Raw genomic sequence first — 21303 nt, forward strand, 5'->3', positions numbered from 1 at the left:
TTCCATTATAGATTACTACATGTTATTGAGTATAATTCTCTGAGCTACATACTAGGTACATCCCCTAAGTATCTCTTACAATGAAAGTAAAGATACAGTTCTTTCAAGACTTTCAAATAACCTTTTGAAAGTTTTCTAACTTTAGACAAAGTCCCCTTCCCCTGCCTTTTGCTAAGAGTCCTAAGGCATTTTCTTCCCTCCCGAGATATCACAAAGCTGGCGTCTCCTGAGTTTTGCAAGCCAGCTCTTGGAGGGGTCTTGAGTTATGAAAGTGAAAGTGTTAGTTCCTCCGTCATGTCCAACTCTTTGTCACCCCATGCACTGTAGTCCGCCAGGCTCCTCTGTCCATGGACTTCTCCAGGCAAGAATACTGGGGTGGGTTGCCATTTCCTCCTCCAGGGGATCTTCCCGACCCAGGGATTGAACCCAAGTCTCCCGCATTCCAGCAGATTCTTTACCATCTGAGCCACCACCTAAGTATAAAATAATTCCTGTAATTTTGATGTGTTAAGAAAACTGATGGGATGGGTCCCAGTTTCTGAATGGGAACATTTTCCTCTGTGGTTCCTTTAGAGCAGTTCTTTTAAATGGCAAAGTCTTACTTTTCCCCTAATAATGCTAACAACATTAATTACTACCTATGGAAATAAGACACAAAGGGTGAATGGTCCATTCATCAAATCCACCTAATGGGGTTCAAGTTGAGGTATAGATTACACTTTGATGGACTCAGGAATACTCTGTATGTTGACTGCATAGTGACCCAGACCATAGTCTTCAAGCACTGCTGCTGCTGCTGCTAAGTCGCTTCAGTTGTGTCAGACTCTGTGCGACCCCATAGACGGCAGCGCACCAGGCTCCCCCGTCCCTGGGATTCTCCAGGCAAGAACACTGGAGTGGGTTGCCATTTCCTTCTCCAGTGCATGAAAGTGGAAAGTGAAAGTGAAGTTGCCCAGTCGTGTCCGACCCTTCGCAACCCTATGGACTGCAGCCTACGAGGCTTCTCCATCCATGGGACTCCCCAGGCAAGAGCACTGGAGCAGGGTGCCATCGCCTTCTCCTACAGTCTTTGGGAAATAAGCCTTATTTCCAAGGGTGTGGTTTACATGAGTTAGGAAGGGAGCTGCAGGGAAACAGTGGGTACAGATTCTAGAGAGTTCAGTTTGAAGGAGGCTTGCCTGATAATATAAAGAAAGGTCAGGGCAGCTGAGCAGGTGCAAACGCAGCTGGTGATCCAGATTTTCTAGAAACACATAGGCTATTAAGCTGTGTGTTTTGTCTATAAAACCTCTTTGTGCCTTTGGTCACTTTGCTGAGAATCATTGCTCCATTTTTGCTTCTGTGAAAGAAATATTAACAGCTATTAACAGTTAGAAAATGTACTTGGGTTTTAAATATATCTTTTTTTTTTTCTTTCCATGTGTCCAGGGCATGAACCAGGCATGGGCACAGAGCAAAAGCCAAGCTGAGATAAACAAGGAGTTTTTGTCCCTCATTGATTTGAGACAGGTGCCACCAACCAGGTGCCACTCTTCCCAGGTCAGGGACATTAAATATATCTTTAGAAAACCTTTTCGTTAATCCTAATCTGTTTTGACAAGCCTCAAATTGGGAAAAAATCCCCAAGAAACAAAGAAAAATCATTTCTAAATTCCTTGTTGGCAGGGGAATGTATTTTTGTTTTAATTTGAGGCTGGTATGTGCAGAACTCATAATGATTAAAAATTTCAATAAAAATTAGGATTTAGGAGGAATTATCAACTTAAACCAGTTTGCCCAAGTGATTAAGAATACAGTAGCTTTAGTGGAAGTTAAAACATTTTAATTAATATGAGAATACGAACTCAACTCTTACTTCACACACAGTGAATGCAGAATTTATTGGCTGTAAAGTTTTTTACTGAGAATTTTTTAGTGCATTTCGTTAAATAAGAATTATAATACTTTTCTTCACTTCTGTTTTTAGAGAAGAGGGTAGGAATACCAAATTGGTTTTGAAAGCATTTCATCCAAAGCTGCCTGAAAATGCTCCTCTCTTTCTTTGTTCAGTGATATAAAAGACTTTGACCTCAGATCACTGTGGTCCTAACCAATGACATCAGTCTCAACTCACTGAAGAGAGGCAATGAAATTATGCTTGTGCTTTGCAAGAAGCAAGATGTCCCAGAGTAGAGAAACAAGCCCTTATTCTGTATAATTTATTCCACATTTAAAAATGTTTGTTCTCTTTTGTAAGCAAGATTGAAGTCAGTATACATAGGAGAATACAAATTGTCCTGGGTTTTATGGGACTGACTTTTTTTTTTTTTTTTTTTTTGGATACGGACCATTTTTAAAGTCTTTATTGAATTTGTTACAATATTCCTTCTGTTTTAATGTTTTGGTCTTTTTTTGCCACAAGGCACATGGAATCATAGCTCCCTGAGCTGGGATCGAACCTGCGTTGCATGCCTTGGAAGGTGAAGTCTTAACCACTAGACCACCAAGGAAGTCCCCCATGGGACTGTTTCAGTAAACTAAGTGGATAGATTAGCACACTCAAGACTTAAAATCTATACCTGTTGACAAACTGTACTTAATCCATCTCTTATTTCTGGGTGGGGGGGGGCACAAAAGAGGGAGCAGAGTAGCACTGCTGAAACCTTTCAGAAATAGCACATCTGGAATTCTTGGTTGGTCATTGGCAGCATCTTATATATCATTAATTATTGGAATCCCTTTTCCACCTTTATGCTCCCAGGCATCTTACGATGAACATGACTGTTCACATGCCATACAGTCTTCAGGGCTAGTTGACCACAATGGATAGTTAATGCCAGAGATAACTGAGAGTATAAATAGGAAAGGCAAAGCTGTTTAAGTTCCCAAAGATGCGACAATTATTGTGAGATTTCTGTGACTAAATCAGATATTTTATTTGGATAACTGAAGAAAATGCATAGCGGCTATCTGGAGCTTTGAGGCATTCTGCCTTAATGAGGGTCTTGAGACATCTATCGTTTAAAATGTAAGATAAGCATCAGCTTATTCAAAGTTATATTAGTTCCTACCGTTTTTAATATTCAGCCATGTATATTATAAGGAGATTGCTGGATAAAATGTAAATGCATTTTATTAAAATTTATTTAATAAATTTGTTTAAAATCAGGGGGTAATAAAAAAATAAGACATAGCCAGTGCCTTTTAACTCCAGTATTAGTTCTGTTGCATCCTTTAAAAAAAGCTTTAATCTTTTCCTTAAAACTTTTAGGAATCAGAGTATGTCTAGCCAATCGATTATTTAGCTTTGACTCTATTACACTCCATGTGGATAAATGAGAACCCTTAAATTAATTCGTTCTCTAAGTTCACTGTTTAAATATCCCTTCAGCAGTTTTCCCCAAATCTCATAAAAAGCATTAGCGGCTAATTCATCTTTTGCCCCTAGATTATCCAAAAGGAAACAAAATCATAGACAAGACCAGCTATAGCTGACAAGGACTTGTGCATTTCACCCATTCATTCATTACTCATTCATTTATTTTGTCATGAGAGGGTAGAAGTGGGCTGCTGGGGTGGGAAGACTAGTCGTGGGTTGGGTTTGGTTTTGTTTTAATTTGAGCTTATTTGGGAAGCTGTGTATAAAGTCATTGGCCTTCTTTTGAAGCAGATCTGCCAGTGGATTGAGTGCTGCCAGGACTCAAGAATAAATCCTCTTTTTCTCACCCCCATAATGCTCTAAATCCTCCCACAATACTGACTCTATAACTCCAAATCCCATGCCTTCTTCCTTTCTGTCCCTTTCTAAACAGGTTCGGGCTATGAATCATATGCAGACACAGGGTCCATTTGATGACTGAGTTGGGCTCCTTGTCACCACCTCACTGAATTGGAATGCAGCCCACGGATTCGCCCCTGCCCTGGCCCCCGAGCTCCCCCAAGGCTGGGCGAGAGTTCATTGATGTGCTGAATATCACAAAGACTTAATTCTGCACTGAAAGGTTAAAAAGAAAGGAAGGGGGAGGGGAAAGGAGAGAGGAATAGAGATGAGGTCTGCAGAGAATGGTTTATTCAGCTAATGAACTTTTGCAGAATGGCTAACAAGGAAGAATTTTTGCTGAAAGAAACTTCGTCATTGATCCGACTCCTTTCTTCCTTCTGTTTGCCCTTTCGAGGGAGAGGAAAGTTAAGAGATGCTAGGGATTAAATGATAGATGGGTACAGAAAGATGTGTTTTATAAAAGCAAAGCAAGATATCTCACTTTGGCTTCAGTTTATGCTTGTAGGAAGGGAAGCCTCTCATGGATTCCCCCTTGCAGCCCTTGTCTCATCTAATATTATGCAGTGAGCAGCTCAGACCCAATTTAGCCTTGTCAATCCACACACAAGTCAAAGTCAAGGGATTCCCACAGATTCTCTTGCAACAGACACTGCCTTTGGGGAGAATGACTGAGTAGTCAGTCTTTATGGTAAAACACAGTCTGATTCTCCAAAGGGTATGAATAAGCCAGAGTGATTTCACAGCAAAGAGCAGAAACTGATAAGAAGCATAATGGAAAACAGCATTGTCTGTTCCAGCTTTGTTTCTTCCTGAAGTTGAGAGGAGTTTCCATACACCCTTGGGCCTTTCTAAATTTGTAATAACCTGAGTTCTAGGCAAGGTGAGGAGAAATCTGTAAATGACACTTTAAAACAAAAATGTCTTCACCTTTATGAAAATAACCTCATGTGCTTGTGCAAAACATATTCATCGTTTCAATGCCTGCCTGTGACAAATGTTTATATACCTATTATAGGCAATGAGATTTTAAAAAAAAAATTGGTGCTGGGACTAGCAGAACTGAGGTTTTAACAACTTGAGGAAGCAAATTTGATTTGCATGCCATTTACAAATGATTTCTAACACCCCTGACACCAGAGTTATAAAAGTTTAAAAATTGCACGATGGCTTTACAACTTTCCTGTATTTGATTTATGTTCACACACACTGTAAAAGAGAGAAAGCTGGCACTTTCTCTTCCTTCTTATAACTAAATAATGCATCACACATTAAATAGGTGAATCTGGTTCTGCTGTTCTTCAGACTTCTGACTTTATTACCCAAGTATTGAGGTTGTAGGGAAAAGGAGAAAAGGTTGTAGATGGGAGAAGAGAGAAAACCTTTTATTCTCCATCTTTTTATCCTTTAAACTGTACAGTCACAGGTATCATTAGGTAGCACCCCAGCTAGACAGTGTTGATGACCTCTGCCTTCAGTTGAGAACATGTAAGGTAAGTGAACCGGCCAACTAATGTGATTAACACAATATTCTTTAAGGCCTTCTCCCCCGATTTTTTTCATTTTAGCATTTCAAGGTTTATTTGTCCATTCAACAAATAAGTGCCGAGCGTCTATAATGTGTCAGGCATTGTCCTGGACATTTGGGTAGATGAATAGACAAAACAGATAAAGACACCAGCCCCTTGGGGTTGATATTCAAACATAGAATCTTTGTCTGAGTCATAGAGCCTGATTCTGGTTGTTCAGATTTTTCCCCCAGATCTTTTCAATAGTCATAATCCTAGCAAAGACTTAAGCTAATACTAATTTTTATTTACCGTCCCCACTGTGGTTTCTGTTTACTCAATGCTCTGCTTTCAGAGGTTGGCACACATATGTAAATGAAAGTGAAAGCGTTAGTCGCTCAGTCGTGTCCAACTCTTTGCAACCCCATGGACCCTAGGCTCCTCTGTCCATGGAATTTTCCAAGCGAGAATACTGGAGTGGGTAGCTGTTCCCTTCTCCAAGGGATCTTCCCGACCCAGGGATCAAACCTGGGTCTCCTGCATTGCAGGCAGGTTCTTTACTGTCTGAGCCACCATGTATGCAAGCGTATATTTCTTCAACCTACATCCATTCCTTTCCCATTAAACACTTCCCATGGGCAGCGGAATAGAGAAATGATATCTGAAAGGTGTTTCTAGTCCTTATTCTGTTAACTACCTAGGATCAAATAGGGCTTCCCTTGTGGCTCAACTGGTAAAGAATCCGCCTGCAATGCGGGAGACCTGGGTTCAGTCCCTGGGTTGGGAAGATCCCCTGGAGAAGGGAAAGGCTACCCACTCCAGTAGTCTGGCCTGGAGAATTCCATGGACTATACAGTCCATGGGGTTGCAAAGAGTCGGGCATGACTGAGGGGCTTTCACTTCAAAATCAAATATCTACTCAAGCTAGGTAATACTGTTTTATTTTCTCCCCTATTTCTTTAGTGTTTTTACTAAAGGTCAGGGAGATAAATTGACTGCCAATGGGAAACAGTTGACAAGAGTCAAATTCAGCCCTTAGACTGTGGAGCTTGGCTGCTTATTTATTGTCCCATTCATTTATAAATTCATTTAGTCTTCACCCACTAGATTTTTGGATATTGCAAACTATGTACCAGACCCTGACCATTCGCTATGGAGAGCAAGGATAAACCAGACAGCCATTGCCCCTGGAATTCAGTCTGGTGGGGAACCAAGATGCTTCTTTGCAAACACAGTTCAGGACTTAAGTGTTCTTTCAGCTGATCTTTGTATTCTTTCCACTTTTATGGCAAGTTGTCCCTGCCATCCGAGGAATCCACCAGGAACATATTGATTACAGATTTGAGTTGTCTGGCACGTATGTGCACACACTGCATGCACACACATACACACTTACACACACGCACCAAGATTTCTTTCCCCCCAACTTTGCTGAGCTACTTTTCCTTCTACTGTCTGGCGAGACAATACAGTGATATGCAAGCCTTTCAGAAATCGGACAAGATTCCTGCCCAGCTGAATTATTTCATTCTACACTCTGTGTCAGTTCCTGGAAATTAACAATAGACCGTTTCACATTGGTCTTTGATCCCACCAGCTCAGTCATGGTATTTTTCCAGATGTTTCCGCCTTGGGTTGCTATTACAAAAAGCACAGGCCAAGTTGGCCTGTAGCAGGGCTGAGGTATTTGCTTTTTTTGCAAAATAACCTGATCATGTGCTACTCAAGGGTTAGCAGAGGGAGATACCCAGACTTTAACATCTGAACGGTCCCTTGAATTATAAGTGTTTTTTAAGAAAAATACCATGCCCAGTATAGAGAAAAAACATTGATTTGGCCTGATTCTAGCAACTTGGTTATGCTTTGAAAAAAGTTAACATGCTGTTTTCTTTTGGTTTACTGTACCCCAAATGGTCTAACATTCCCAAGAATCTAAATGCCAATAAGCATGGAAAAAACCCTCAACTGCCAAGAGATTGTGCCCTTTAGGTGTTTGGGCAGAGATGAGACAAATAATTGGCATTATTATGCCCTTTGTTATGATTTCATAAACAAAAATTTCATAGCACGATATAGCACAAATGACAAGAAATGAGCCCACAGCAAAAGGGGCTTGAAGCCTTCAATGTGAAATTTGCTTCATTGCACTAGAAGAACAAGTGACACAAGTGTCCCAAGAGAGAGCCCATAACAGCAAGAGCAGCGGACCTTGTGCTCCCTGCACTCTGGTCAAAACTGACCTTGAAGACTTTTTTTTTTTTTTTTTTTTTGCCCCCTTGTGCAGCATATGGTATCTTAGCTTCCCTACCAGGGATCGAACATAGTCCCCTGCATTGGATGCACAGAGTTTTAACCAATGGACCACCAGGAATCCCTAGGACATTTTTAGATGTACGGAAGCATGTGCCCTAAAGTTTAGTATGAAAGAGTGAAAGCAATTTCTTGAAAGATGACAAGAACTAGTCCCTCAATAAGTTGCCACTGAAGAGTGGCCTAAATTTGACTCTAGAAAGAGTAATGAGGATGAATATGTTGTATGAATGTTGACACTTCCATTCTCACAACTGATGTTTATTTTATTAAGGCTTTCTGATGTGACTTGGGCTAATCCTCACACAAAACATTGTTTACTGAGCTTAATTTCTAGGTAGGAAGTACCTTTTTAGATGCCTATATACCCTGTGAAGAAAGCTGAGCACTGAAGAATTGATGCTTTTGAACTGTGGTGTTGGAGAAGACTCTTGAGAGTCCCTTGGACTGCAAGGAGATCCAACTAGTCCATTCTAAAGGAGATCAGCCCTGGGATTTCTTTGGAAGGAATGATGCTAAAGCTGAAACTCCAGTACTTTGGCCACCTCATGCGAAGAGTTGACTCATTGGAAAAGACTCTGATGCTGGAAGGGATTGGGGGCAGGAGGAGAAGGGGACGACAGAGGATGAGATGGCTGGATGGCATCACTGACTTGATGGACGTGAGTCTGAGTGAACTCTGGGAGTTGGTGATGGACAGGGAGGCCTGGCGTGCTTCGATTCACGGGGTCACAAAGAGTCGGACACGACTGAGCGATTGAACTGAACTGAACTGAACTGACTGATACCCTATGATCTATCATTCCAGTCCTAGATATATTTCAGACAGCAATATGTAGTTGTGTGCATGAAAAGACATGCATGAGAATGTTCATAGAAGCATCTTTTGTACCAAAGAAAAAATAGAAACTATCAAAAGACCTATCAACAGTAAAGTGGATAACTTGTAGTATATTCACAATGGCATGCCATGCAGCGATTACAATAAACAAATTACTGTGATGGTCAACCATATGGATGACATAAACATCTTAGAAACAATGTTGAAGGAAAGAAACCATAACAAAAGAGTCTAAAATTTATGATTCCATTCATATCAGTACAAAGTCAGGCAAACCAATCTATTCTGTTTAAAGTTAGGATAATGGTTACCCTGGGATAGGGTGGTGTTTAAAGAGGAGAAGAAGAATGCTTCTGAGGTGCCAGTCATATTTTGTTTTTTAACCTGAGTAAAGATTGTTGTTTTGTCGCTAAGTCAAGGCCAACTCTTTTGCAATCCCATGGAGTATAACCTATGCCAGGCCCTCTGTCCATGGGATTCTCCAGGCAAGCATACTGCAATGGGTTGCCATTTCCTACTCCAAGGGATCTTCCCAACCCCGGGATTGAAGCCACCTCTCCTACATTGGCAGGCAGATTCTTTACCACTGAGCCACCTGGGAAGCCCAAGTAAAGGTTATGAGGTGATATTGACTTTATGAAAATTCGTTGATCCCTGCCCTTGTGTGTGTACTTTTTGATAGGCATGTTAGATTCAATATACTTGTGAAAATGCAAATACTTTTTCACCTAATAAAGAAAGTAGCAACAGAAAGACTCAGTTCGGACATATGGGTTGGCTAAAAAGTTTCTTGGGGTTTTAACATAGCATCTTATGGAAAAATCCAAATAAACTTTTTGGCCAAACCAGTACTTAAAAAGAGACATAAATTAGTTCAGGATATGAAGATAAGAAGGTTGGATGGCCTCACCAATTCGATGGACATGAGTTTGAGCAAGTTCCAGGAGTTGGTGATGGACAGGGAAGCCCAGCGTGTTGCAGTCCATGGGGTCACAAAGAGTCCAACACGACTGAGCGACTGAACTGAACAATGAAGTTTAAATAAAAACTAATTTTGTGACTATTCAAGTCTCATTTTCTTACTTTAAATGGTAGAATATTCTCCTGAGTACACATTAGTGTGGATATATTTTGTAGTTATTACTTGGCTAGCAGCTCTTTGAAGAGTTGGCGTTAAACACTGTGGAAAATTTTGTGGAATTAACATGAATAGCAAAAGCCATTTTTCCTCCCTAAAATATTCCAGACCTCTTTCATTAGATATTCTCTCTCCCTTCTTTGAAACTCTACAATATTTTGTATTCCTCTTAGTGATACGTGGACTACCTTGGATGCTTAGTAACTCAGTCGGGTCTGACTCTTTATGATCCCTATGAACTGTAGCCCACCAGGCTCCTCTGTCCATGGGATTTTCCAGGCAAGAATAGTGGAGTGGGTTGCCATTTCCTTGTATAACTCTTAATTTTATAAACCCAAATGTCATTCATCTTTGAATCTCCTGTGATATTCTGGAGACAGGCAGTGTGCACCAATGCCCAGCTGCATGGGTTCAAGACCCCTCTCTGTCGCTTATGAATGGTGTAAGTTTGGGTCAACACGGTCTCTCTGTGCTCCTCTTCTTATTTATAAAGTGGTGAGGGATATTGTAGCACCTGTTTCCTAGGGTTGTTATAAACGTTTAAAGAATTTAGTGCATAAAATTCTGAGAACAGTTCCAGACGCACAGTTCAGTCATTCTTAGCTGCTATTTCTGTCAGGGTATCATGATTCCTGTCATGATTCCTAAATGAGAAAAAGGAAAGAACAAAATTCAGAAGATCTAGGAGTAGACCAAAATTCTGTCTGCTAATTCCCAAATACAACTTTCTTTCTCAGCTATTCTGCAAATACAGCGTGTTGATCACTTGTAGCTAAATGTATGCAAACTGTTCTCATTTAGTCTGGTCATGTACAATTATTAGGTTCTTTTGGGAAATATTGACAGTCTCCTGATTCAGTTACATAGGCTTTTGTTGTTTAGTCGCTAAGTTGTGTCCATTTCTTTTCGACCCCGTAAACTGCAGCATGCCAGGCTTCCCTGTCCTTCGCTATCTCCCTGAGTTTGCTCAAACTCATGTCCATGGTGTCAGTGATGATCCAACCATTTCATCCTCTGTCGTCCCCTTCTCCTCTTGCCCTGAATCTTTCCCAGCATCAGGGTCTTTTCCAGTGAGTCAGCTCTTCTCATCAAGTGGCCAAAGTGTTGGAGCTTCAGCCTCAGTCCTTCCAATAAATATTCAGGGTTGATTTCCTTTAGGTTTGACTAGTTTGATCCTTTTGCTGTCCAAGGGACTCTCAAGAGTCTTCTCAAACACCACAGTTCAAAAGCATCAATTCTTTGGCGCTCAGCCTTCTTTATGGTCTAACTCTCACATCTGTACATGACTACTGGAAAAACCATAGCTTTGACTATACAGACCTGTGTTGGCAAAGTGATATCTCTGCTTTTTAATACAGTGTCTGGGTTTGTCATGGCTTTTCCGAATAATTATTAGGTTCTTTTATAGAAATATTGACAGTGTCTCCTGATTCAGTTACGTAGGCTAAACTGTATTAATAGTCCCAAGAATGTGTAATGGATGAAACACAATAAAAATTTATTCCTAGCTCTTATTATGGTCCAAGTAAATGTTACTTGACAGCTTCCCTAGGATGACTCAAGGACCCAGGCTCCTTTTATACGGGTACCATTCCCTGAACCTCAGCTACCCTATATCCACCTGACACAAGGAGGAAAAGAGCCCAGAGGTGCTGCACTGGTTTTTTAAAGGCCATGATATGCCTTTAATGGCCCATATTATTACTCTCATATTCCTCGGACTAGACTTCAGCTGATGCCTAGTCAGCTGATGCCCACATCCAACTGAAGGTGGGCTGGCAAACGTTATTGAAGCGTGTGCCCCAGAAGGGAAACTGAATTTTGCAAACAACTAGCTATGTTTGTTAGGATTTAGAGGTAGGTAAGGGTTTTAGCTCTCCTGATGGCCCCACTATAGACATGAAAGTGAAAGTGAAGTCGCTCAGTCGTGTCCGACTCTTTATGACCCCATGGACTGTAGCCTACCAGGCTCCTCCCTCCATGGGATTCTCCAGGCAAGAGTACTGGAGTGGGTTGCCATTTCCTTCTCCAGGGGATCTTCCCAACCCAGAGATCGAACCTGGGTCTCCAGCATTCCAGGCAGATGCTTTAACCTCTGAGCCACCAGCGAAGCCATAATTAGCACAGTGTTTTATACTAGCACATATATTTACTAGCCATCAGGCCCTTACATGATAGTGTCTTTTCTGTAGTTCATCAGAATCCCAGCTCTCCATCCTTATAGGTGTTTCCATCATGGCTGATATGAAGGAATGAGTCCCCTTGAAATAAACACATTATTCGAGGGCCAAGACTTCAGTTAACCTGAGAGATGAATTCAGGCACCCAAAGTGCTGTGAATCCTGCCTGGATATAGCCCTCTTCTGGAACCAAGTCATAGGAGCCAATTCAGAGAGTATACCCACCATAGCTAAGTAGATTCTTCTAGATTCTTCTACCACGCACACCTAAGAATGAAGACTATCTCTCTCTTCTAGCCAATCTGAATACCTTGAAGCACCAGTCATTTCACTAACAGAACCCCCACCTCTTACATCCACTTTGTCAATTATAAAACATCCTAAGGTTAGTAGACCGTAAAAAAGGCTGAGCACCAAAGAACTGATGCTTTTAAATTGTGGTACTGGAGAGGACTCTTGACAGTCCTTTGGACAGCAAGGAGATCAAACCAGTCAGTCCTAAAGAAAATCAGCCCTGAATACTGATTGGAAGGACTGCAGCTGAAGCTCCAAAACTTTGGCCACCTGATGCTAAGAGCCAACTCATTGTGAAAGATACTGATGCTGGGGAAGATAGAAGGCAGGAGGAGAAGGGGGTGACAGAGGCTGAGATGATTGGATGGCATCATGGACTCAATGGACATCAGTATAAGCAAACTCCGAGAAATAGTGAAGGACAGGGAAGCCAGGCGTGCTGCAGTTTATGGGGTGGCAACAAATCAGACACGACCGAGCAACTAAATAGCAACAACACCTAAGCTTAGTGTAGAGGGAAAAGGAGTGACAGCAAACCTGTAGCAGCCACGCTGGAAGGTGGCCTTTTGAGCAAACACAAGCTAACTACAGTTGAAGTGTATATTCTTAATTAAAGCAACCAGTTGCCCTAGGGTGTAGAGTACACAGATTACTCACCCTTAAACATGTCATACAGCCCATGCAAAAATGTTTATTATAGGCAACAAAACATTATGAAAAATAAATTTAGCTTTTTATTCAAATACCTCTAAGACATTCACCTGTAAAGTTTTCCCTATAATATACCACTTCTTTGTAATTCTTTGATTTAATGTGGAATAGGTGAAATACTGCATGCTGATTGGAAGCCAAGTAGCTTGCTATGCTGTGGGAAAGTTATTGTCAGTTCCTGCCATTGTTTGTTTGCTTTTCTTCAGAGTTTAGTAAGTGCATCTCACTTTTCTCAAGGCTTCCCTGGTTAGTCAGATGGTAAAGAATCTGCCTGCAAAGCAAGAGACCTGGCTTTGATCCCTGGGTCCAGAAGATCTGGAGAAGGGAATGGCAACCCACTCCAGTATTCTTGCCTGGAGAATTCCATGGACAAAAGAGCCTGGTTGGCTACAGTCCATGAGATCACAGAATCGGACACGACTTAGCGACTGACACTTTGACTTTTCACTCTTTTCACTCTCTAAAACGTTTACCCATTTCTTCCCAGAAGAGAAATTTGAGGCATTAAGGCAAAATTATTGGGTTCAAGATCTGTTTGCTTTTCAAAACCCAGAACCAGTAACTGAGTTAAACTTGGTGCCCAAAGAAGAGAATGAATGAATGATCGTAGCTCAGTTCTTCATTTACATTGAAGCATGATTATGAAACCTGAAGTTTATCAGCATTGTGAATTAAGATAGAGGAAGACTTTCCTTTGCTAAGTCAAAAGAGTGTCCTGCTATTATTACCATTCACAGCAACTGGTTTGTGTGAACTAGGGTTTTCAGTGTTAACCCAGTTAAAAAGCAAGGAGAGGAATGGATTGAATGGTGCAGCAGATATGCAGGTAGCATTATCCTCCTGTGTTCCAGACTAGAATGAACTTACGAACAGGCAGGCACACTCACCACGTTAAATCTTCCCTGGTTTTTGTCCTTGCCTTTTGTATTTTGTGATGGGCTTCCCGGTTGGCTCAGCGGTAAAGAATCCAGCTGCCAAATCAGGAGCTGAAGGAGATGCAGGTTCGATTCCTGGGTCAGGAAGGTCCTCCAGAGGAGGGAATGGCCACCCGTTCCGCCGTCCTTGCTTGGGAAATCTCATCGACAGAGGAGCCTGGTGGGCCACAGTCCATGGGGTCGCAAAGAGCTGGACACAGCTGAGAGACCGAGCATGCATGCGTGCACATTTTGTGATGCTTTTCTGTGTTAAGTATTAATGTAGCGTTGTATGTGATAAGTTTATGTTTTTATTTTTGTTATATTTACATACTAATAGAATCATAATGTCATTTAAAAATAGTTTCATGAGGGGACAATGATTTCCTGATTCAATAACCTTCAGAAAAGAAGGAACTAAAGAAAATGTTAACATTCTTCTGAGACTTTGCTCTCGGAAAACATCCCAAAGCCACTATGTGCTGATTGATCATCCCAGTGGGGGTGTCCTCTGAGTGGTTTTGTACAAAATACTTGAGTTTAGGTTATGCTACATTTATGCTACATGGAGCCACACCTCCTCGAGATGTGGGAAGTGTCTGTTTGTGAATGTTATTCATCCTTTTTTTTTTCCCAGATACAGGAAAATTCTTATCTTTCAGGATGATTTTTTGTTAGTTTTGTGTTCATGTTGCTGATGAGAGGTGGGAAAGTTCAGTGTCCCTGAAATGATATTTGAAGTGATGTTTTCTAGCTCCTTAACAGAGGGTTCATTTTTGAGTTGTAATGTTTGTTTTTAAGTGCCGTGGTGGGGTTCCCAGGGAATACTGGCGACCACCCTACTTGTGCTGGGGGCAGTTATCTTCATAGTCTGTGGTTTTCACCATGGCGATGGGAATAGAATTTTTAGCTCTTGGAGCTCTTCTGCATTCTTAAGTAAGCTTGCATAATACTGCTGGGGACAAAGCAATTGCCTGCTTGAAAGCCACGTGAATGAATAAATTTGGTCTCGGGATTTTTGAACTGTTGTGAAAGACTTTTTGTTTCTTGACTTCTTTCTTTTTCAAAATCACAGAAAATGTTTTCTTCAGATGATGTCCTTATTAACCAAAATGTGATGTGTAATTCAGGTAGGTAGACAATTTTAGCACATAAACCTATAGATGAAATTCTGGGGTATCTGAACAATGATTTCCAGTCTGTAAAATCTTTTAAGAATTTTAATCTTAAGTAGAAGTTCCCATTCTAGACATTTTCTTGACACTTGATACTGAGTAAGCTTCAGGACAGGATTCTTTTGTTGGGAACAAAAATGATAAACTGTCTAGAACCTGGCTTAGGGATTCTGCCATACTATTAAATAGCATTGAGGAATGTTGAGTTATTCTTTTTCTAGAAGATGACTAATGCCGAAAAGAAGCCTATTGTTATAGAACAAATTATTTTGGATTGTCTATTTTTTTTTTTTCTGGTCACATTATTTCTTTTCTAACCAAGTACCAGTTTTAAAGACCATTAGCCAAAGATCCTTATGAAGTTTTATCCAAATGACTTAATGGTTACTTTAGGAAATGTATAGAGCAATTGTGTATGTTGAACCTGTCGTGTTGTAAACAGAAGTGGGGTCTGGCTGCCCAATAAACAGGCCAGGTTGGTGGAAAGGAAAATTTGCTTTATTTTGGATGCTGGCAACCAGGGGATGGGGGAGCTGGGTGGACATCTGTCCAAAGCCCGACTCTCCCCAAATCCTGACAATCAGGGAACAAGAACTTTTATAGACAGAGGGAGGGGGTCACATGTAAAAGCAACATAGTCAGCTCTGGCAGTCATCTTGAAATTCATTTTCAGTGGTCTGACCAGCGTCATCTTGATTGTTCTAAACACAGTTAATCTTTAGTTCCAGGGTTGGTTTGTTCTCATTTCCTTGAGGCCAGTTCTCAGAATTGTGGTAGCTCAGGGCTACAGTCTGGTCAATATGTAGTTAATTTCTTCCACCTGGTGAGGGTTTCAGTATAAGGCAGCTCACAGGATGAGGCTCAGAATATTATCTATAGCTCTTGAGAAGGAACTAAAGGTCCTTGACTTTGCTCAGTGGGTACAGTATTACTATTTGGTCGCCTTTGACTGTTTTCCTTTGTTTCTGTATTTTCTCACGTCTCTGATTAAACTTCGGAGAAGGCAATGGCACCCCACTCCAGCACTCTTGCCTGGCAAATCCCATGGACGGAGGAGCCTGGAAGGCTGCAGCCCATGGGGTCTCTAAGAGTCAGACAGGACTGAGCGACTTCCCTTTCACTTTTCACTTTCATGCATTGGAGAAGGAAATGGCAACCCACTCCAGTGTTCTTGCCTGGAGAATCCCAGGGACGGGGGAGCCTGGTGGGCTGCCATCTATGGGGTCACACAGAGTCGGACACAACTGAAGTGACTTAGCAGCAGCAACTGATTAAACTTATTCTTTGGCTAAATTGTTTCCATAGAGAGAAGGCTGAGGACATGCAGTACAAGGACCATAAGACCCTGCTCCATTTCAGTGTTAGATTGTGTATGGCGGAAGGTACTTAGTAAGGACCACTTGGTCCAGAAACATATATGAGTCTCCAAAGTGCATCAGGGCTTAGAAGAATATGATAACAAAAAATGCCCATTGATGCCAGTCATGGATAATATCTCAGTCGTTCTCAGTTTGAGATATCAGGTCAAATAAACTCGGAAGATATGTCTTGCAGAGAAAACCTATTTCGAATTATAAATTGAAAACCATTGTGGCTTATAGATCTAAGTGATGTTGTGAAAGTCACCTGCTTCAGACTACAAATTCCTCATATTTTAGGGTGCATTAGGTCACTTTCCAACTATGGAACACCCTAACTTACATTGCTGTGTTGGGCTTTTTATAAAACAATAAGGCTATTTGAGGCGGAATAAGACAAATGGGAAGTCCTTGTTTTCTTAAAGTCAACCAGTTTAGCCAATTCAAATAAATCATGACACAGACTCCTCCTCCTTCCCATTACTATTAAAAATAGTCTCTACATTTTGTTTCTGGTCATTTCCCTGGAAGCACCAAACGAACTGACGTGCTGTCTTTGAAGTTCACAGGCAGTGTCTTTGTGACAAGGCATCAACTTGTCGGTCATGGTCTACTTGTATTTGAACTTGATTTTTATTTTTCAATGAGTATTACTTTTCAACTTTTTATAAAAGTTCAATCTGCACCTCAGTTTAAAGGCAAAGAACAATTTTTTTTTTTAATGTGTTTCAGAGCATTATTGTTAGAGCATTTCAGTTTCCTATTATGAGAACTGAAAATTTGCTGGGTATTTATAATTGGCTATAGGCAAGCACTACTTCTGAAAGATCTGTAAAAGTGACCAAATAAATTATACTTAATTAAAATGGTTATACCAGGAACTCTGTAACACTGTTTTAATTTGAGTATGAAAAGATATCTTCATTACTACAGCATAATTCCCTTGCCTTAGGGTCTGCTAGTCTGGGCTGAGATTTCTGCCTGTATCGGGTAGTTTATCTTAGTCTACTGATTAGGCCATCAAGATGTAGTTATAAATAAAAAGCAATTTCAATTTCTATAACTGACTTGTAAATAAGTTTACCTAAAACTCAGCTATTTCTCAACATAATTGAATAGTTTATTCAATAGTTTTTTGACATACTTAAGATTGCATGTATATTGTGTTTGCTTTCTTAATTTCCAATTGTATTTCAAGAGGGTTTTGAGATAGCTAAATACAAACATCCTGATTTATCCTATGGCAAGTACAAAGATAAGTTGTCTCTGCCATCCACTTCCACACTTGGTAATTATGCAGAAGGAAAGGATGGTACCAGACACTGTGTCCCAGACAGGAATCTGCCACCTTCCATGAGTTCTCAGAAAGAAATGCCTCTGTTTCTTTCCAAGAGCATCCAGTACTGTTTATCTGACTCTAATAATTGGGTTGTTACATAGTCATTGATGGCTAATTAAACTACAACTTTTGTGAAGCGGTTCTTGAAATTTAAAAAAAAATGGATGGGTCAAAAATCAGTTGTTATTAATATTAATTGCATGCAAAGGTGTATGTTCTGTGTATTTCTGTATATAGATGGGTCAGCAAATATGAAGGTGAAACCCCTTTCCAAACAAGTATTCATTATGTAAAAAAGCATCACCTTTGCACCTCATATTTACTTGTATTTGCAGCTCAACTCTTTTTTTTTTTCCCTCCAGTGACAAGCTGATATTTTCTAAAGCTTTTCTGGGTCATTTTCCTTAGCAGATACTACGTTTTGATGACAGGCTTAATTCTTCCAGCTTTCAGTTTCCGAGTTGTTTCACCTATGCCCCACTTGGCATTTACCTGAGAAGGATCAAAAGTTAGTGAAGATGTTTTGTAGGTGAAGATCTGGAAAATGGAAAATTTGCATGCTGTATAGAAATGCCTTAGCCTGAATCAAGGTAAACTTCATGATGAACTCCAGAACATGGAGTACTCGGGGGCTTGGTCTGGAAGAACTAGAGTCTATCCTAGAAATTCTAGGCAGAGATCTACAACCGTATTGGAGAGACTAGGAAAGTCATTAATTCCTTGATTGGTTGTGGTTGGTGTTCAATCAACAAGTCGTGTCTGCCTCTTTGTGACCCCATGGACTGCAACACGCCTGGCCTCCCTGTCCCTCACCACTTCCCAAAGTTTCCCCAAGTTCATGTCCATTGAATATAAAGAGGCAAAAAGATGTGACACTGAAAGATGAGTCCCCAGGTTGGCAGGTGTCCTCTATCCATACAGGATTTTTAAAGAAAAGGGATATGTGGAATCCAATGAAAGAAACAAAATATCTATGGAACCCAAATAAATAACATTTGAAACAGCAAAGGATATAAACTCTAAGCTTAATGTAGACAGCAGAATCCTGTTATGAGAAGCAAATTAAATAAGTAGATGATTTTAGTCTAGAGATCTGGGCTATAAGACTGTCTATTTGGAGAGCATGGTTTTGAGATCCATGTCGCCTGTTGACTGTCAAAACAGAATTTCCTCCACATGTTGATGATGATAATGAGAAAAATGACCCTCATCTGCTGCAGTCCCAGAGTTTATGTCTAGGCTAAAATCTGAGGTTGATATTCAGTCACTCCCGGTAGAGAAATATAATCTCAACCATCCCATGTCAACATGACCACAAAATTGTTTGAGGTGATTTGGTTGTTTTCATTAGAAGACTTAAAATTAAATGTTCAATGTTTTTTGAAATGTTTTGTTTTACTCCAGAACAGTAAATGTTTTTATATTAAGAAATCTGAATGTATATGCATCGTAAGTGTTTATCATCACTGAGCCCTGTAAATTAAAATGGGTAACTGACTATTCAGACTGGTGGTTTTAAGTTGAAATATTAATAAGTTCATAAACAATATTGAACCACTTGAGATAACTTAAGATCCACCATGTTTAAGGTTTAATTTGTTATATTTATAAGAACTGCTAATGTGTGTGGTAGAATTTGAAGTCTAATAATTGAGGCAGTGAAGGAAATCAAAGGTAGTAAGCTTGTAAATGTAGTTTAAAATACAGAGTTTAAGTTAATCAACAGGGCTAAGTGTTGATCAGAGATCACTTAAAAGACATTATCATTTGCTAAATTTCAAGAGAATAAAGATATTTTACAAAATGAATTTAGAAATTTCAGGAATATTTATTTTTAAGAAAATAACTACTAGGGACTTTTAAGACTTCACCTTCCAATGCAAGGGTGCAGCTTTGTTCTCTGATCGGGGAGGCAAGATCACACATACGTTGTGGCCAAAAAAACAAAGCATAAGACAGAAACAATATTTTAACCAATGCAATAAAGACTTTAAAAATGGTCTACACAGAAAAAATTCTTTAAAAAAAGAAAGAAAAGAATTTCTAGATAATCTTAACTGAGCAAAAACTAACCTTGGAGATATTAAAAGTCACACCCTGATAATATACTGATGGGATTCTTCCTCAAATGGTATATTGTTTACTGAAAAGAAAAGGCATTGAACTGGATAATATTTTGCACAATCTCAAGCCCCGATTGAAAAAAATGTGTATATTGCCTCTTCAGACACAAGACCAAGCTGGACCACAGAGGGAAATTGAGCTGAACGCTCTATCGTCATTTCCCATTCATCCCGAACTCCAGGGAGTTCAGTTACAATACAGAATAATAAATTAACGTCAGTCACACCCATGAGGCCTCTTTAATGTTACCCATTGCAAAAATAGTTTGGACAGATTCCATTCTTTGCTTTAATAGGATGAGTCTTGCCATTAACTCAGATTTAGCTTATGGAGAAGGCAATGGCAACCCACTCCAGTGTTCTTGCCTGGAGAATCCCAGGGATGGGGGAGCCTGGTGGGCTGCCATCTATGGGGTCGCACAGAGTCGGACACGACTGAAGCGACTTAGCAGCAGCAGCAGCAGCTTAGGGGAAAAAGGTCTGGAGCTGTCCCCAAGCAGCTTGGACTAATCTTGCATGTCCTTTAATACTTTACCACATGCCTTCCTTCACCTTAGAGCTCCCTAAAATGGATCCATCCTCACTGTCCACTGTGACCTATGAACATTGCCTTAATCTGTGGCACCTGCTTAGCTTATGAGGCAGAAAGGCCCACAAGCTTCTTTTAGTCTGTGTATGTGTTGGTTTCTTGAAATTAGCAAGAACATTTATGCCTCTCTCCCCATAATCTGAGATCTTACTTAGAAGTTATCAAGACTTTCCTGGTGTCCAGTAGTTAAGAATCCACCTTGCGATGCAGGGGACACAGGTTCGATCCCTGGCTGGGGAACTAAGATCCATATGCTGCAGAACAGCTAAGCCCACAACTGCAACTACTGAGCCTACATGTCACGACTAGAGAGACCATTCACTGTCACGACTAGAGAGACCATTCACTGCAACAAAAGATTCCACATGATGTAATGAAAATCCCGAGTGCTGCAGTTGAGACCCAACACAGGCAAATAAATACATAATAAATTTTTTTTAAAAAAAAGAAGTTACTCATCCATGCCAGATGTAGGAATTGTGATTTGTAGAGACAGCCTAGAAAATGTTTACATTGTCAAGAATTTGAGTGGAAGATATTAATAGAATGTGAGGAGAATAAATATTTTAGAGCAGAAAGAATATTTTGGAGAGCACAAACAAATCTGTTTTTTCTAGCACAGCCCTGTGAGTCATCAGGCTAATCATTTAAATATTATCCCAATGTTTAATCAAAATTAGATAAAAATGACCATCAGTTTTCAAGATGCGATTTTTATTTATTTATTTATTTGTTTGCGTTTTGTGGGTGAATCTAGTTTTCTGATTCAGATAAACGAAAGGCTACTGAATTAGGCAAATGCTGCTTGAAGATGGGGAGGACTTGCTGAGGGGTATAATTCAAAACTGTGAGAGACAAGTGTAGATTAGAAATGACAGGAGACAGTCTGCACTATATAATTTGTAATTTGACTGTCTGTGCCCAAGTTCACTCACCTAAGTCTAGGAGGACAATGCCCATAAATACATGCTACTCATCACCTTACATGGGCTTCCCAGCTGGCTCAGTGGTAAAGAATTCACCTGCCAATGCAGGAGTCTCGGGTTCGATCCCTGACTCGGGAAGA

The 21303-nt window shown here is 40.3% G+C and overlaps 1 protein-coding gene and 1 non-coding gene across 4 annotated transcripts in view; one reads left to right on the plus strand and one right to left on the minus strand.

The window, feature by feature from the left end:
• LHFPL6 (LHFPL tetraspan subfamily member 6) overlaps positions 1-21303 on the plus strand; it is a 238974-nt gene that overhangs the window by 159343 nt on the left and 58328 nt on the right. The window lies entirely within an intron of this gene.
• On the minus strand, positions 1417-1549 carry LOC120883437. Its single transcript, XR_005725791.1, has one exon. It is a non-coding gene; the product is annotated as a small nucleolar RNA SNORA48 (small nucleolar RNA).

Source organism: Oryx dammah, unplaced genomic scaffold, assembly GCF_014754425.2.
Source record: "Oryx dammah isolate SB20612 unplaced genomic scaffold, SCBI_Odam_1.1 HiC_scaffold_24, whole genome shotgun sequence".
Taxonomy (NCBI): Eukaryota; Metazoa; Chordata; class Mammalia; order Artiodactyla; family Bovidae; genus Oryx; species Oryx dammah.